The 12,121-nt window shown below is 34.3% G+C and overlaps 1 protein-coding gene across 9 annotated transcripts in view; it reads right to left on the bottom strand.

The window, feature by feature from the left end:
- LOC117240582 (protein scalloped) overlaps positions 1-12,121 on the bottom strand; it is a 341,268-nt gene that overhangs the window by 84,097 nt on the left and 245,050 nt on the right. The window lies entirely within an intron of this gene.

Below are 12,121 nucleotides of genomic sequence, written 5' to 3'. Positions count from 1 at the left end.
AACATAATAAATGCATAAAAAAAGTAAAAAAAAACAGTACAATTAATGAACAATATCATTAAATAATAAATACTAGTACTATTAAAACTTTTGTAAAACCTCGCTTTTGTATATACATATAGAAATAAAAAACTCTGTCTTGCTAGAAACTTTCTCATACCACTGCATAAACTCTTCTAATCCAATATAAGCTGTAATCGTAAAACAAAATTATGAAGAAATCTAAATCTAAAATCTAAAAGAATTTCAACTAACACTGTATATAAATGCTTAAAAAAAATAAAAGAAAATAGTAAAACTAATAAACACTATTCTAACTTAAAATTCTTTGACATATCGCTTTTATACAAATACAAATAAAAATATCTATCGGACGAGAAACTTGTTCACTCCACTGCATTAAACTCCTTAAATCCAATAGGTATAAATAATCGTAAACAAATTACTGTAAACGCGTCCGGAGTCGTGGCCGCGCGCGTATCATATCGGGGCGGCCTGTGCCGGAAGTTCCGCGCGCATCGCAACGAACGAAGATTTACAGCGTTGCACCGCCGACATATCTCGGACTCCGGGTCGCGGCCGCGTGACGGAATCCGCGCGGCTCGTTTTCAAGCCTGGAATATCACAATCCGCCACACAACCCGACCCAACCCCTCGCCCAAGTCTTTCACCAAGCAAAACAAAGAGAGAGACTGTCCCAGTAAAATAGAGCGAGAAAGACACCCACTAACAGTCAAATAGAAAGAGAAACCTTATAGAAAGAAAAAGAGAGAAACCTCTATATAGGAAAGCACGCGCGAAAATTTCACTGCAGTTTGGCGAAGGTGGAACAAGAGGGGTTGCACACAAGAGGTGGGAGTATGGACGGTGGTGGAAAAATCAGCACGTGAAAAATCGCGGCACGAGCGGCCGTTGGCGCGGCTTTCTAGATTCTCTATACGTCGGAGCAACAAGTGTTTGCTGATATCGCGTATCAGTGCTTGGTTGAGTGGTGGGGGTAGATTGGAGGCGGAACACTCCGCCTACAGGGGGTGGAGTGTGTATGTTAAGCCCCCGGAAGAGCCCCTGGCCCCTCGCTTCCGACCGCAATACCGGATCCCCTTTCTCACAGCAACGAACCCCCGTAACACGCCGGGGGAAACTGCATCCTGTCGCGTTCCACGCGAGCCTCTAATCTCGGGGAACTGGTGGCTGCGGCGTTGACGGCGGTACTTGGCTTTTGCGCTTCTTTAAGGGAGACGTGACGGGATACCCTTTAGGTGGAGAAAGAGAATAGGAATGAGAGAGTGCAAGGTGTATTTTTCGCGTTTTTTTCTAGGTTAGGATGTTTAAATTTTATTTTCGAAGTTTTTACTGGGTTGGATGGAGCTATTACGCTGCAAACTTTTATTAATTGAAGTTTATTTTGGGAAATTTGCCTCGATGGGACTGTTATTACACTGAGAATTTCAATTCAATTTTATTTGAAAACAGTTGATTGGGTTGAATAATTTGATAATTGGACAGGACTGTTACACCGTAAACTTTTATTAATTTTTTACGTTTAATTGGACTAGATAGAATGTTACATTGTAAGCTTTCATGAATAGAGTTTTATGTTGGGAGATTTGGCTTGACACGACGCACTGTTCCATACATTGGAAGTTTTCGTTTTATTTTGAAAGATTTGACCGGAGTGGATGATTTGACTGGGTGGGCCTATTACACTGGAAACATTCACTAATGTGGTGCCTTCGTGTAGAAAATTGACGTCTAATACGGGAAATTGTATTAGTAGATTGCAGGAGTTGTTGCAAATTTATACCTTTAATAACTAGAGGAAGATAATGGAATCAGAATAGAAAAATGTATACACCAACTTGTTATAAAACAAGTATTGGAGTATTTTATATATTTTTACATATATTGTAATGTATATTCTACAAATTTTTTCACTTTTTAATTTTCTATAAATGCAGAAACATGCGCAGTCTATGTATTAGGTACATATAGTCCTATGGATTGATTTGACTTGACGCCAAGCTTTTAAATTTGACATTTTGAAAGGGCACACACGTTTAAGACAGGCAACTAGCTAGTGCAAGAATTTTATCCAAATATGTTAAAAACCGCAGAAGAGCTTTAACAAAACTTTGCAATCTGCTTTTTAAAAGTAGCGTTTTTAACAACACATGAATATTTTACGTCTGGAACAGGAAAGTTCCGTATATTTATACGATGACTATTCATCACTAAAAAATTTCTGTGCTTTATCAGTAAAATACAACAAACTACTGTTTATGCAAATTTATATTTTTATGAACACAATTAAAAAAATAGAACTTAAGTGGAAATGTGTTTTATCTATTGAAAATCATAACGAGAACTCTATTTTAGATACAAGCAGATACATTTTAGATTTTATACAATTTTCTGCATTTTGTGCATTTGTGTATCTGTAAGAACGCTAAACTGGTAGACAAACTTTGATTGTTTTTTTCTTTTTATATTTTCTTTATATCGAATTGATTTAACTTTCCTACCTACTTTATATCTATATCTTGACGCTTAACAATTCAAAAAATCTAGTACAGATTTGCAGTTACAGCAAAATTCCGTTTATATGAACTTATCAGAAAATAAATATACATATATATAATTTGTACACTGTAATTGTTGGATACAATAAAATACTGTTTTGCGCCTTTCTTTGTATTCCATACAATAAGTCTAATAAAATTTAAGTTACAATATCTTTTAAACCAATCAACTTTGATCTGCCATAACTTTTTGCATCAATAAGACTAACTAAAATATTAAATAATCTGAGATAAACAAAACGTTCTGTATTTATAATCTAAATTTATACGATAGAAGACCAATTATTCTTCCCATATATAACTATTCTGTATAACTGTTCATATAATAGAAATTCATATTCAGAGAAGTAGATAATTTGAACCAATAAGAATTTACTTAATACATTGATTGTTGGGCCAATGTGAGTGATTTTTACGTGACTGAAATTTTTTTTTTTAAACTCGTCAATCTTTCCAATGCTGTTTGAAAATCATTTGCACGTGACATAGATGTGGTGTCCACTGATGGTGCCCACATCAGTGGGCACCATCTGCCTCCGGACCAACTAGGCCGTGATGCCAATGTGACGTCATCAGTAAAATTTCGTTCAAATAAATGGAATTTTATTATAGTTTTATCCGATTATGTTCAATTGACAATTTGTCGTCAGAAATAGCATAGTTGCTCATAGTAGTAAAAGAAACCATCTAGAAACCATCGAGACTTCAAGCTGTTAAGATCAATGATTTCCATAAACTACAGTGGTTTCGACAAGTATTTGTACACACTCTTATCTTTCAATAAAGTGCTTTTAATTAAGTTTAATTGGGTTGACAGCTAAGTGACTGCGGGTTTTGTCATTACCATCTAATGACAAAATCTGCAATCACTTAATTGCCAGCCCAATATATCCCATGTTCCTAGCATCGAATGTTTTTATAATTCATATAAACTACTAAATAATAATAAATCTTTAAATACTTAATATACGTACACCTATTAGTTGATTAATTAGTATGTAAATGCTTTGATGAATATAGCGGCGTATAAATATAATATATTTATACTTCATTTATTTATATTTTAGTATAAATAGAAATACTTTTTGTAGCTAATATAAATCCATCATTTTTCAATGGATCTTTCAATACATCCCAAATCAATCTACTAAAAATACTCCCCTTCCTAAGAAAGGTACACAAAAACAGTGAAACAAACTTGTGTTCCACGAGCTCACTGAATATTCGCAGGAGTTGGATGAGAGTGCGCACGGGCACAATATGCAGCTGAAAATGAGCGGAGCTTTAATAGAGATGCGAGCACAGACGAACAGAGACAGTCAGAGAGAAGTCAGAGAAACCAGAGAGTCACGCATACGCATGTGTGACCATCAGATTCATATATCTCCGAACTCCGAGCCCAACCTGGTGTACGCCCTTATGTGAATGTCGCGTACCTATCCCCGTCTAGGCGATTTAACCGTCCATACAAATAGGTATGCATGTATACAAATACGCATAAATGTACTTGCGTATAATGGTATACTTTCGTACATAATAATACAAACATAATAACGAAGTACTTACATAATAAAATAATACTTTTTTTTTTAAGTTTCCGGATTATAAAGGTTCTACTATACCTATTTATAATTGAGTTTCTCAGAAGGTAAACTGATAAACTTCACTTTTTGTTAATTTTTTGATTCTATACGATTAATATGTAATTCTAAAAAAAAAAAAAAAAAAAATTCTGCAAGGTCATTTGCTGCAAGGAAATGATATAAATAATGATAAATTCCAAGGAAAATTTGAAAAACAGTATTTGCAATGTCGCCGGCTTTCTGTATCTTTCAGTTTATAGAGTTTATCAATGTGGCTTTTGAACGATTACAACTCTGTTGTATTTCCTATATTTTTTTCTTATCTCGATGTAAAGATACAAAAACGTAGTAAAAGTGCAATTGCCTCTTCTGATGTTTTAATTTCTTTGAAACCTTTGAAAATATTTAAGAGCTATTTAAAAGTCAGAATCCTTTTTTATTTAAAGTAAATGAGTTCTCTCTTATTTATAAAATAATAATATTGCAATGTATTTGAACGCTCACCTCCTAGTGAGACACAGTTACCATGACTACATTGATAAAATTTCAAATTAATCTAAAAATGTATATAGAAGTTACAAAATATTTTAAATACGTTTGTGAAATATATACCTTCACTAAATATCATGTAACTTCTATGTAGAATTTCAAATTTCTTTCACATTTTATCAACAAGATTAATGATAATAACATTTCGCCGTGGTGCTGAAAATATTTCGTAGAACACACGTAATATATTCACAGAAAGTTTCTATAGATATTCCAATAGTTTCATGAACCACTGTATGTATGTAGTTCAAGCATAAAACTGTAGTCTTATAGAGGTCTTTCAATTATACAGTTTCGAGTCAGCAAAATTCTACTCTACTTGTACTAAAATAATTTGTCTCTAAATACTTGTGGAGGGTAGTGTACTTTTGAGCAGTAGTATAGTCAGTTTGCGCTCGCGCGTGCACGCGGAGCGTAATGCCAGAGCGGCAGAAAGCATAGATCATGGCGGATGACGCATGGTTGCATTCGGTGTGCCCGTCGGTCGACGGGGCTCGAGCCCCGTCGCCAGAGGGATGGAAATGCGCGGATGAAGGATAGGGAATGGCCGGGTCAACCGTGATACGGCGCAGGAACTCGAGCAGGGGGTGGGAGAAAGCATTTTGGAATGTCGTGGCTACTCCCGGTCACGGGAGATCCCAGGACACGTCCTTGTCCGGCAATGCACGCCTTGCACTCTCGGTCTTCTCTTCTCCGCTTTCCTCATCCTACTCCGTACGCATAACTAAATTTCTTGCTTCCTTTTCGCTTCCACTGCGACGATTTCGGGACGCTGTCTGGTCGATTTCCAGAATTTCAGTCGGAGGTAGTTTCCGTAGAGATAGTTATAATTTTGCAGTTCTGTGCAGATAGACAGTGGCTCGTGCATTTGAACATTTAGAGGACGCTTTTGTGAACATGCAAATATTATTATTAAATGTGTTATACAAAGCAGCTTATTTTATTAACCCCGTAACGAGCAGACGTGAATATTTACGCAAATCCATATGTTTATAAAAGCAAATAAAGGGATAGTATGTAACCAGAAATTTGTTTTACTTACTAAATATTATAATAGGTGCTGAACCTTGCATATTATGCGTGTAGATTCTGTACAACCTTAAATTCGCCATAAATGCATAAAAATCTGCTTGTCTATTGTAGAAATGAGAGATAATGATTATGTTATTAAAATGTTAAACAAATGGTAAAATGTATAGAGAAGCTGTAGAGATTTAACGTTCAGAAGTTCGTTCTAAAGTATACATATAGACTAACATAAACATTGAAACTTAACACTAAAATTAACAGTTTTATCAGAGACAAATTACATTTATCGTTAAATATTCTCAAGTATAATGTTTTAGGTTTAAAGTGCGTGAAAGGATTCAATTTAACATATTTTGTATATAGATAATTAATTTCTTCAACAACGTCCATCTCCGAATCTACTACTAAGTATCATTTTATCAAAAAATTTAAAAAGCCACCCTACATCTGTCTTCATTTAAACCCACTAAATCTACTGCGCTGTTTACTTCAAACATAAACATAAATCAACGCCATGCAACCGTTCTCTTTAATATTATTATTCAAATGGAGTGTCACATCCTTCAAGAGGTGCAAAACGGTTTGATAGATCTTTTATGTGTTTTTGATAGATTTCATCGGAAAATATAAACAAATCGCCATAGAGTACTGTAGCAATGCGTGCATACTATGTAAATCATATTACACAAATTCAAGTTCTTCTGGAGCTTTTTTTCCCGACCAAAATCAGCCTTTTGAGCATACAATTCGTCGAACTGTGCAGAAATTCGAAGAGACTGGCTCAATTTGTAATGCAACACGTACTTATCAACGTTCAGCTGGCTCTTCTGAAAATATTGCTAATGTACGTGATAGCTTGGAAGGAAATCCAAACCTATCAATTTCTCGCCGTTCATAACAATTGTGACTTTCGCACGGTACGGCCTGGTGTATTTCGCACAAGAACTTGTAATTACGCCGTATAAGATTCAATTCTATGAGCCGTGAATTCGCTAATTGGGCTATGGAGAAGTTACTAGCTGTTAACAATTTTGGGAACAAAATCATTTTCAGCGACGAGGTCCATCTTTTCCTCGGCGGTTCTCTAAAGAATGTTCGTCTATGTAAACGATGTTTGGATTTAAAAGGATGGTGCCATATGTTATACATCGAACGAAACAATTGCTTTAGTAAAAGAACAATTTTATGGACGTTTGACATCTTAATTTCTTAATCATATCAGTGATGAACAGTATTTCCCATAAGAAACCACTTTTCAAACAAACCTGCCACACTATTCATTCGAAACTCAAACAGCAATCGACAGCATTAAACCAATCTCTCCAGCCATCCCCTTAAAAATCGTGGGGCATTCGAGCGGCATGTCCCGCCGCTCCTATCAGTGACATCCGTAAATCGTTCGAAGCAGCTTTATCCTTGAGCAAACACGTCATAGAACCGCGTATCCGGTTCTTGGTCCCCGGGGGTGTAGTAAATGGCGTGTTCGTGGGTAGTAGTGGCTTTGGCTAAGCTGTAAATTTGGCGTATAACCATTCGGGGGTAGCTCTGGTCGAGTAGGCCAGCTTTGCCAGCTCCCGTGGGTGGTTGTGTGCCTGGTAGGGATGGGTACGTGTCTATGTATGTGCGTGAGGATGTATGAGGAAGGGTGAGACAGGAGATGGGGGTCGTAGAAGCATTCATAGCAGGGACCAGAGGGTGGCTTCGGTGGAATGCGTCCCGTTTAATATCGCGGAACATTATATATCGCCTCTCTTGTCCCTACGTTGCCCGTACAGCACGATATAACACGTACAAACACACATACACGTGGATCACACGATCCACCTACGATCCCTTGGCGACATTGACTCGTTCTACGTTTTTCCGACATATGCATGCGCTACGAAAACTCGACGAATTTTTCCTGCTGCGTTTATTCGCGCCCTGCAGGATTTTTTGAGTGCGTCGGATGGATGGCATTGTGATACCGCGCGTGGGCCGATTTGAATGAACTTAGAAACTTTAATACATTGTTGACCAGGACTTATGCAGAGACGCCTGTGGCTGCCTATTTTTCATGCCTGACAATATTGGAATATCGCCAAAATGTTTGTATTACCAAAATTATTAGACCCGATGCAGACAAGTAACTTTTGTTCGTGCAATATCGGTACAATCATGCCTGTCTTCGTTGTTCTTAATTGGAAATACAGAGAAGGGCATATGATTGCAACGACAGCATGCAGACAAATGTCTCTCGACTGCATCGGGCCTTAATCCTACAAATTTTTTTATATCACTATTCGTTATATCAGTCTATTTTAAAGTCTTATAAGTTTTATATGATCCATTCTGTTAATGACACAAGTTTGCATGACAAACTACCAAATCTAAGAAGTCGTTAATAAAAATTGATTCTGTAACTTAATTGTCACTTTGGGTCTTGTCAACCAAAATAGTTATACCTATAAAATTTCCTAAGTTTTGTAAAATACTGTATTTAATCCACTCTGGAGTCCACTGCGAAAATAAAAGAGCATTCTTCGGCACAGTTAAGATTATTTTCACTTTCAGTATTAGAATCAATCATTAAGGTTTTCTGTCCTTTTGATCTCTCTAATATTCACGTCGTTTGTATCAGGATTATATTTTGAAGAACTTTCATCTTTCGAATTATTAGCATTGTCGCTCGGGCAATCAGATAAAGCATCAGTATAAAATTTACTAAAAATTTCTTTTTTACTCAAAAATTCGCGATACACCATTTTTGAAAATTTAATGTTAACAAAATTGTGTTTATAATATATAACAGATCAGAAAAGAGCCTAAGAGAACAAAAGGTAAATGATAAACAAAATCGTAAATTCTATAATGGAAATTTTATCAACTTTAAGTTTTAACAACTTCGTACGGTGATTTGTATCTTTCTCTAAACACGTTTGAATACGTTACACTCAGAAATATTCAACAATATTGTGGTAAGAAAAGACGTATCGATACGTTTTCGATCAACAATGTGTTAACAGATGAGCAATCATGGACGAGGTATCTCGCGACACAACATCGTTCGTACGATGTCGACGAACGAGTTATGCCACGAGTTTTTCTGTATTTACTTGTATGTCTGTATGTACTTATATATGTGTTACTTATAGATATGTACAAGAAGAATAAAGAAAAGTATGTCTTTCCACCGCCATAAGGTTTCGTGAATTGATATTTTTTTGAATTAGGACTCTCATCCTCATAAATAAAGAGCAAGATATCTCGTTCAGTGGTTGCGAAGCGATGAACGTATGAACTGGTCGGTTCTTATAGTAGCTTCTCATGATAAAAATCGTGGAAGAGTTGTAGAAATCTTCAAAAAAGAAAAACATACTAATTACTGAACTATCAGATGTTTATGCATGTTAAGTATAGAACAAAATACGTATTTAAATATGAGTAAAAAATATGTAAAATATATCAGTAATATAGAATCATTAAATTATAAATCGATACTACATATTAAAAAACATAATTACTATATACACTGTCACATACATTTACAATAAACTGATTGCTTGCTGTTCATTATAATAAACCGCGAATATTTATGCAGTCTAAGAAGTATGAAGATTACATAAAATATATTCAAAATATATTGTCATATCTTTTAGTAGGTGAAAAAAATCTTTGCTTAGATTTTACTTGTGTTGATAAAAATACTTATCTGCATAAATATTTGCAATCTAATTGTAAATAATGGCAATAAAAAATGTCTAGTTAGTTCTTAAGGCTCCGTATATTCCAATTTTTCGCGAAATTTATTTCACAAAAATGATAAAATAACGATAATTTTCATATTATTTCTTTCATTATAAATTTACCACTATTCACACGCTCCGTAACTGTCGCGAGGTACAAATGAAATTACCATAAAATATCAAGATTACATCAAAATGCTTCCACGTTGCAATTAAAACAGCGTGCTATATTTTCGTCAACGGTGCGAGAAGATCGACGCTGAAATGCAATTGGTCGATGTCAAAGATACCAAAAAAGGAAGGCAATAAGCGAGAGAGAGAGAGAGAGAGAGAGAGAGAGAGCCAGGATTGGCCGGTGTAACATGAATGGATATTATAATTTTCATACCTTTGTGAGAGGAATTAAATTACCATTCACAGGATATTATGGCGACGATACTGAAGGTACATAGTAGTTTTAATATAATATAATTAAATCTACGTTTAACCCACATAAAGGGATATTCTCGTTGGAAAATACTCCAGGAAATTAATTATTATCTTGATGTTGCGCGCTTGCGAGCTATCATGCCGTAAAATTTATTAAGAGGCGACGCTTCGCGGATCTATGCGTTGATAAATATTACGATATTTACGAAAACTTAAGTAAACTTGAAAAATCATTAGGGAGTTATCAGTAATCTTAAGAATTATCATATAATTTGAAATAATAATATAATGTAATTGACAATAGTCACATCAATTTGTAATGAAATTAATTCTTCTCTTTCAATCCTGTTCTTTCGTTCTTCATTACCAGAATCTTTTAATTCCAAGTTTTTAATGATGGAATCAAGTCTAATATGTATTGAAAAATTTAAATCAAATTCAATACCTAAGATACGTTTCACAGGGTTTAAATACTATTTGTAAGGTATAATGGTTCGTTCATTGCATCACCTACATAAGTACTCATTTTCGTAAGCTCGGTTTTCGGATCTCGGAATGAGTACTCACAAGTTTCGAAAATTTACTTATAATCACTTCGATATTCAAACGAGTCGAAGCCCTTGCAAGTAGCGTTAAAATCATGAGAGGTAAAAACGCATTACCATTTCATTGAATTCTTCTAACAAACTTAGGAAAATTCTACGAATTATAAACGATAGGTAAGATTCTTATAAAACGTAGCTGAACATTTGCACTTGTAGTTATTTAAGAACTAGAAGACAAGACGAATGATTTTAAGCGAATGGAAAACTTCTAGTAAGAAGCTGGTAACGTTTCGAATGTTTCGAACCTATTTGAGCAGTGGTCGATTCTACTTGGTAGTGCTTATTTTATTTCTCACAGTACTTAGCTAGCGCTTAATTTTGAGTCTACTTAAAAGTACTGATTGTTTTTAGAAATGTTTATGGAAGGTTCGAATATAATCAGCCGATATTCAAATCTCTTTACGACGTAGGTAAGTACTTGAGCCTATTACAACAAATCTTCTAACACGATAAATGCACCTTTGCAAATAATTTTAAGAAATTTTTGTTATTATACGTATACGAGTATTAGATGGAAATCTTGCATGAATACAAAATTCTGATCAATTAATCGTTTCCTTCATAATTTAAATTAGTTTTTACGTTTCGCATAAAAAGTCCTAATATGTACTTATCAATAGGAGTGAATGTTGCGTTCTTTATATGAGTAATTAAGAATTCTAATTGACCCTAACAAATTTTAGCTTCGTAATAGGTGAAAAATTTTATGAACAAAACAAATCGATTTTGACCTTTTCGTCATTTAATATCGAAGTGATATATGATTTAGTATTATAAAAATGATATCTCGCGATCTGTTATTAAGATGAAGCATAGTGTCTAGTCAATTGTCTACAGTTATTTGTACCTTTTGTTACTTGTTTTTATCTAAGAGTATTTAACTACGATCAATATATTTCGTTGTATATACAATACCTTCATTTTGTATAGCTCATATATGTAAACTAAATGATGTTTTGTTTCAGTACGTTTTATTTTATCTAGTCTATACTTTTTTCCCAATGTATTTCATTGTACAGGTTTTGTAGGTTAGTTTATATATTGATGTTTGAGATATTCAGAAGTCAAATCCATTAATTCTATTTTCTGTAAATCTTCAATTAGTAAAATCAGATTATGATATTGGTTCATTCTTTGTATTATTCTCCAATAATCATTTTATTATTGTTATGTATCGTTTTATTTATTTGAGAATCGATAAAGAATAGCATATAAAAATATCTTTTAGCGTCATTTGTAATCATCATCAGAAAATCATACATGATTTTGAAAATTTAAGCTAGCATTAAGTTACATATTATTATATTGTCAACGAATGTTATAAATATGTAAATACGTATATGTAAGAAGTGCATAGAAGGCAAAATTCAGGCTTGACTGACTTGATGTTCACACGATCCTTAATTTTACTTAATTTTAAGGCAAGTTTGTTTTATTCGATTAGTAAATTGCCTAGAAGATAGATTTCGTCCTCAAAAAACGAGATTATGTAACATGAAGTACATATATAATTCTTCGAAGGAGAAACTTTCATAATTGAGTGCCAAAAAGTTTAGTTTTTCCAAAATAATGTTATAGGTACGGACAATCATCCTAAAAATCTTCGTAGATCGTATAAATAT

This window comes from Bombus vosnesenskii, unplaced genomic scaffold (assembly GCF_011952255.1).
Source record: "Bombus vosnesenskii isolate JDL3184/JDL3185 unplaced genomic scaffold, Bvos_JDL3184-5_v1.1 scf7180000014816, whole genome shotgun sequence".
Lineage (NCBI taxonomy): Eukaryota > Metazoa > Arthropoda > Insecta > Hymenoptera > Apidae > Bombus > Bombus vosnesenskii.
This window is presented reverse-complemented; position numbering and strand designations above follow the sequence as displayed.